The sequence below is a fragment of the Cynocephalus volans genome, chromosome 11 (assembly GCF_027409185.1).
Source record: "Cynocephalus volans isolate mCynVol1 chromosome 11, mCynVol1.pri, whole genome shotgun sequence".
NCBI lineage: Eukaryota > Metazoa > Chordata > Mammalia > Dermoptera > Cynocephalidae > Cynocephalus > Cynocephalus volans.
Window position 1 is genome coordinate 82515090 of NC_084470.1, and position 7729 is coordinate 82522818.

At 36.1% G+C, this 7729-nt stretch overlaps 1 pseudogene; it reads left to right on the forward strand.

The window, feature by feature from the left end:
* The first annotated feature begins 590 nt into the window (after window positions 1–590).
* Window positions 591–868, forward strand: LOC134391242 (non-histone chromosomal protein HMG-17-like; annotated as a pseudogene).
* The last annotated feature ends 6861 nt before the right edge of the window (window positions 869–7729 follow it).

Sequence of the window (7729 nt, forward strand, 5' to 3'; positions counted from 1 at the left end):
GCATGTAAGTATTTAGAGTATTGTCTGGGACATAGTGATTCCTCTATCGATATGAGATTTTGTAATATAATAATAATTATTACCATCATCTTGTTCTTAAAATGAGAAGCGAGAACAACCTGTGGTCAACTCTTCACTCAAGGCATATGAAAAGATGTAGGAATACCCTCAAGTGAATGTATTCATCATCTTGCTAAGACTCTTTTGAATCTATTTCATGAGTTTGTTTTGTTCATTCAGCAGGGAACATTCTGTTCATTCAGCAGTGGTTTGGTGTTTTTTCCCCTACCTCTCATGAATTCTACCTGACAAAAGACCTTGCGCCTTCATCATCTTTGTTGGGCTTGGAGCTTGGGATTGCTTTTGCTGCCCATCCTACACATCCAACAATCTAAGTAAGCCCTGACTGAAAGATGGTTTACTTCTAATGCGTGTGTGTATTTTTTTCTGTCTTGTTATTTCAATGAATAAAAGTTACCAGCATTGAGCAGTGTGAAGGAGAAGAGGCAAGAAAGACCCCTGGACCAACCAAGGCCCATGCACTGCTGCATTCCAGCCTCTATTGCCCACATCCCACCACCATTGCCACCATGCCCCAGAGAAAGGCTGAAGGGGATGCTAAAGGAAATAAAGCAAAGGTGAAAGACGAACCACAGAGAAGACCTGCAAGATTGTCTGCTAAACCTTCTCCTCCCAAGCCAGAGCCTAAGCCTAAAAAGGCCCCTGCAAAGAAGGGAGAGAAGAGAAGGTACCCAAAGGGAAAAAGGGAAAAGCTGATGCTGGCAGGGATGGGAATAACCCTGCAGATAATTGAGATGCCAAAACAGACCAGGCACAGAAAGCTAACGGTGCAAGAGATGCCAAGTGAAGTGTGTACATTTTTGATATCTGTGTACTTCTGGTGACTGTACCGTTTGAAACACTATTTTTTATCAAGTTTTATAAAGATGCAGAATTTTGTTTGAAAAAAAAAAAAGTTAGCAGCACTGCAAATATTCATACAAGCATCGAGGCAGACCACAGGGTGAGAGCTTCTGAAAATCATTTAAATGATGACATAATCCAAATACCAGCCCAGATGAGGTCCTTTCCCACACCTTCCTCATTCTGTGATAGTCCAAACTATCTTTCAGACCAGCATCTAGGAAAGGTTAGCTGGGCCATTTAATTGTTGTCTCACATCCATGAAATACCTCAAATTAGCATTTTAATATGATTACCAAATAAGTTCGTAAAGTTTTACACATATCATTGCTTTTGTGAGTTAATGTCATTGGTATGAGTTTGGTAGAAATAAAACATTAAAAATACAATGCAACTTTTATAACCTACTTTTGGCATTAAATTCTTTTTTTAATATTTGTGAAGACTCAAAAAATGGAGGCAGATTGAAAGAACACACCATACCCCAACAAATATGTACAAGTAAATGTTAAAATAATAATAAAATAATTTAAATGGAAGCAGCCTCTGGCCCTCTGCTATAAACACCTTTAAATTTATATCTCTTTATATTGAGCTTTTCCAAATGCCTCCTTCCTCTAACCCCTCATAGCAAGTTCCAAACTTCTCACCAAGTATTTATTATTTTCTGCCTTGAATTGGAATTGTTGTGTGTATGCTTTATCTACCGTTATTGACAATAGCCTTTTGAGTTAAACAACTATTTATATCTTGATATCTATGGGATATTTGTATTTTTTATGGCATACTTGTTTAACCCTTTCAATAGTGTCACAATCACCAAGAAGACAGGACTTGGGTTTTGTTTCTATATGAATTTACTAAGAGCCTGACACAGAATTCTGTGTACAACATAGGTACACACTTCATATTTGTTGAAATGACATGAATCTTTCAGTCTGAATTTGTATTAGAAATGTCCATGTCTTGTGACTGTCTTGATGGTTTAGACTGAAGTGGGTAGTTAAATCCATATTTTGCCTTTGCTACTGTGAATTTATAAAGTTTTGTCCCTTCTAAGAAATAATTCTTACCTACATTCTCTAACTCAGTCAGATAGAACTGACCACATTATGTTTGGCTCTTTCACTACACCATACACAAGGGTACTTCAAAAAGTTTGTGGAAAAGTAGAATTTAAAGATAATTATGAATATTTCCATGAACTTTGAAAAGTATCCTCGTATATGCTTCCATCACGTTGCATTTATGTGCATGCTTTTGCCATGTTTTCTCATTCTGTGAATCCTTCAAAAGGCAAGAACTATTTCTTTTTTTCATTTTTGTATCCCCAGTGCCTAGATCTTAAATTTCAGTCCATAATTACCTAAGTAAGTGGATTGAATGTTTAAGACAATTCCTCTGGAGGAAGGATGAATTCTGGTGTATTTGCTAACTCTCACCATGATTATGCTTTGTAACAAACTACCCCAAGATCTGGTGGGTTAAAACAAATCATTTATTCATGTGCACATGTCTGTGGTTCAACTAATCTAGCTGAGCTTGGCTGGGCAGCCATACTTTCAAGTGTGCGTCTGGCTGGGTTGGGCTGTTCACAACAGATTTTGCTCAGTTTGTACCATATGGGCTGACCTGGAGGGTCCTGCTGAAGGTGCAGCAGTTACCTAGGGAAACTTTTCACAGGGTGATGGCTGGGGAGCAAGGGAGCATCGTGCTACCATGGAAACGTATCTCAAGCCTTTGCTTGCGTCATAATACTAGCATCTAGTTGGTGGGGGGAAAAAAAGAAAAGAAAAGAACTCAAATTGTACTCTTACCCACCACATTAACTTTGAGTTTATGAGAAGAACTGAAAAGTCGTGGTGGCAAAAGGCATGGACACAGGCCAGGGTGAAGAATTGTAGCCAACATTTTAATCTACCATAACAGATTATAAAAAGTCGTGTGAAAGAAATAGCTACCCTAGAGTTGGATAGTTTAATTTAGCTATTGCAGTTTTAGGATTTATTTGTGATCTGTAGCCCAAATATCAAAGAATGATTCTACTTTAAATCATATTTGAAGATATCTGGAATTAATGCTTACAGAGTTGTCTTTTTACCATATTTAAAATATAAATTGTATACATTTCTGGATATCAAAATGCTCCTGTGCTATGCTTGCTAAATCTAAGTTTAGGTTCTTTCATGACTAGATTGTCCTTATTATGACTCTGGTTTTGCAAATCCCTCTAGTGAAGTCCCCTCCTCAGTGGTTATTAACAATCATGACACTGTCTTTAGAAAGGCCAGGTTATTTAATGTTAGCCTTCTTCTTCATAATCAAGTCAGACTCCATGACCAGTTAAGGATTATTTTCCTTTTGAATTTGTAAATCACCATGATTTTGATACAAGTTTATGCAGTAGTTTCAAGGTTTAATATTTTGCACCCTCTGCTGGGGGAAAAAACAAAGAGAATTACAGCAGATGTGGAGAAGTAAATGATTGGGGATTTGAAGTGAAAGCCTTAGATTAGAAGAGCACTTGGCTCATAAATGCCTTTCATTTTGCAATTATTTTGAGAATATGTTTCTGTAACTCTCCTTGCATAAACAATATATTATGAAATTTAAATTCATGAGCATTAACCTAAAAATATCCAAGCTCAGAATTTATGGAATGCAGAGATATGAAAAGTCCCTTCCAAGCCTTCGTTATCAGTGGATTTTTGTAATATATTTAGAGCAAATCTCATTGATAAGAACCCCCAAAAAGGAAACATTAAATATCTAAAGAACTGACACATAAATTGTACTTTCTATTGAGATAGCCACTCGCTAGTAATTTTCTGTTCTTCATTCCATAGAAGAGGTTGTTGGCTTTGCAGTACTTGAATTATAAGGAAATAAATATCTTTTTGTTTAAAAAGTTAATTTAAATGTTGTACCCTCTTACTGTGAATTACTTAGAATTCTAATGGCAATATCCAGTGACATACACTTTTGTATAAAGATCTCCACATAATGGCAAAGACAACCTAAAATTACTTTAAGTTCAAAACATAACATAAATCTGAATTCCATAATGCTTTTCATAATATGGAATGAGGTAACTATCTCTAAAATATGATCTTGCTTTTATTCATAACATGCCAACAACTTTATCAGAGTGAAATTATCACTTAGCATGACAAATATTGTAAATGGAAGATCACTAGATTTCAACAGACCTCATTTCTAAATTCTTATACTTCTACATGTCCAAACATCTGTGTGACAGTCCTAGTTTATGTTGAATGTCATGATAGATGGCTGAAAGTGGTCAGATTTATCCATTCCACACACTTTTATAAATCCACTGTTGAAAGAATATTTCAGCCAACACCCCTGTCTCAGTAGCCTCTGCTGTAACACAAACCTGATATTTTCTAATCCAAGGTTATTTTTCAGGTCATCAATTCTATTTCCAAACATCTGACGGACTCCGGTGTTCTTAATTAAAATGGTGGCACATCTATCGATCATTATCTTTATGGCTTCAATTTTCTCAACTGGTAACAAGTTCAGATTCAGGTTTTCACAGACCTTGTCTGTTGCTCTCTGAATCACATCTACCAGCACTTGCTAAGCCAGTCTGACATCATTTGATAAGTAAAACACCAATTCTCAGATGTTAAATCAAAAATAGAAAGGTTTTCCTTCAAGGAAGGGACCTTGAGGGCAAAATGGCAAATTCTGATCTCTCTTTCTTTCTCTCCCTTCTCCCATCCCCTCTGTATCTCTCTCCCTCTCTTTTTTTACACAAAGCCACATACTTACAACAATGATCAAAATCATATATCAATAATACAAAATATGAATATGAATAAAATTATATTGCAATATCTTTGTGGCTAGTGTTTAATAGCATACAGAACATTAATATGTGGCTTTTGGAAGCACAGTCCTTCTGAATAGTCCTAAATAGTGACAGGAATACTACAGGGAAAAAGAACCACAAAGTTCAGCAAGCTGCATTTTCTGCAGGTTGATGCGCTGAGAAAACTTCATAATGGCTTCTCCTTTTTAGCTTTTTCTTCCGTATTTCACAGTTTCAACTGTTATAGCAGACCCTATGCCTTTATGTTCTCTCCAAAATGTCATCCTTGTCCATTTATTCATGTGTTATAACCTAGCTAGAGTATGTGCTCTTCTTATTTCTATTTCTTCACATAGATTATGCTCAGCTCATATACAATAATTAACTGTAAAACTTCTTTTTCAAAAATCTCACCATAAAGTGATATATTTCCCTAAGATTAGGACTAATCTAATTATTTAATTGATTTCAATTAATTAGTTAATTAATTATGTCACATATTTATCCTTGCAACACAAATTTGGATTGAGTTCATTAAACTTTGTACTTCCAGATCCCCATTGCAATTTTCTTCTGAGGGAAGAAACCATCCTGTTCTATCCAATAACACCCACCGTGTTGATTGCCCCAATCCATTTTCTTACCACACAAAAATCTCAAACTAAAGTTTGTCTCATTTTCATTCTTGCATTCCTCATGCTTTTTCCATAAACATTTCTATTAGTCGGGATTCTTTCAGTTGCAAATAACAGAAAACACAATCAAAGTAGCTCATTTATTCACGGTGTTGTAGGGAATGATACAGGGTAGTTCTCAAAAGGAGAGGGAGCAATCTAAGTTTTTAGGTAGTGAAAATGAAGACTCAGTGCTTCCTGGATTCTGTCTGTATGCGTATGTCTCCTTTCTCTGCATCTCCCTACCTGGCCTCTTTCTCCAGCTCAGCAAAGCTCTTCCTATGCAGTGAGGAGCATGGCGGCCCTAACCACCAACTCAGCAAGTCTAGCAAAGAGCCTGTTCCTCATTGTCTTGTCATCAGGGAAGGCATTTGATTGACCCTGCTTTGATCCACATACCTACTTCTTTCACTTAGTCACATATGATCTTGGACTCCACAGTTTACAGAACTGGGAGAAATAAATGCTTGTTGTCTAAGCTACCTATTCTATGGTTTTTTTTTTTATTGTTGTTTTTTTTTTTGGTCTTTTTCGTGACTGGTACTCAGCCAGTGAGTGCACCGGCCATTCCTATACAGGATCCGAACCTGTGGCGGGAGCGTCGCTGGGCTCCCAGCGCCACACTCTCCCGAGTGTGCCACGGGCTCGGCCCTCTATGGTATTTTTGTTATAGCAGCTCCAACGGTTTGCTATAAAAGCTGTGAGTTCGGTGAGCTCAGTGTTCTCAGCTGCAACACAAACCCACTATGTGTAACACCCGATACATTGCCCCTGTGGGACCTGGGGGCAAGGACAACTGACCCAAACATGCTGATGCTCATGTTGCTTACTGTACTGTGAATAGAGCCATTTGTCTCTGACCCAGGAATCTTGTGTCTTAGCCAGCATCCATGAACAGTAAAGAGATAACATTAGCTTGTAAGTAGTGTGAAAATCAGATCCTAGGCCTGATAATATGTTTGTTAATTCCTCAACAATTTGGGTGAAATAATAGAAAAGACAAACCCTTTAAAGAGTTTAAGATAGGGATTTGACTGAATACAGTCACATTAACTTTTAGTGTGATTTTCATTGAAGAAGAATATATGATAATATTATTAGTGTTTGGTTATCATCTGTGAATAGGTACAAAAATATCATTTGATTACATCCATAGGGATAATAATGCATTATTTTTAGAAAATATAATTTCTGGGTTGGCCAGTTAGCTCAGTCAGTGAGAGCGTGGCCTTGTAACACCAAGGTCAAGGGTTTGGTTCCCCATACTGGCCAGCTGAAAAAAAAAAGAAAATATAATTTCTATGTGACTGAATTTTCATCTTGAATTTATAATGTTCAAATACAAATGGACAAACACTTTAATTCTATTATATACTACTGGGGAATCTTTCTCCATTTTGCTTAAGTATCTGTACCATAAATACATTTTCTCTGATTTGGGCAGTTTTTATTTAATTTTCATAATAATAATAATATATTAAAATATATATATATTTAAGTATTCTCTTACATCAGTGTGAAAGACTGGAAGTTATAGTATTGCATTCATTTTAAAAGTAGTGATTTTAATAACTTGTGCTGGACTTTCAAAAATTCTCCAAGACTCAAACTGCAAGGGAACTTTCAAATGGATATCTACCAGAACCTGGGGAATAAGAGGGGTTTAAAAGAGGAATTAAACTAAAGCAACAAAACACCTGCTACAAATTTGGTGGGCTGTGATCTTGAATGGTGCAGAAAGGAGAAGTCATTCTTTGTGATTTGGCCCATATCAGCCCAGCACATCCTGTGTTTAGAATTTTTGAATAGAAGATGAAATTTAGAAAGAAGTGGTTTGTCTATTGACATAAAATTACGGTAATTGAGCTGTTTTTTTTCCCCAAAATGCTCACTTCTGTTTAAGATTCTTTTGAAGGTTGACTAAAAGACCAACATCATTTTTCTTAAATGTATCTCTTAATATTACAGATGTTGTGACCAGATTGCCAATAAACTCATTTTAAGACTAAACTAAACTTCTAGATAAATGTAGTTATTTAAAGTTATTTAATATTCTACAAGACGTGTTTTGAATCTCCTCCTGTGAAATCTTACATGAACGAACATTTCACTGATTAATTGTGGAACGGTGATTTATTCTACCTCAAACTTAGAGTCTAAATATAATCATCTCATTACTGGTAACAAATCACCTTAAGAGCAGTTACAGCTCGAATATTTCCTCACAATCTGGAATGAAATGTTGAATACAACTTTCAGTTCTATTTCCCTTTATCATGCTGCAATAAACCTG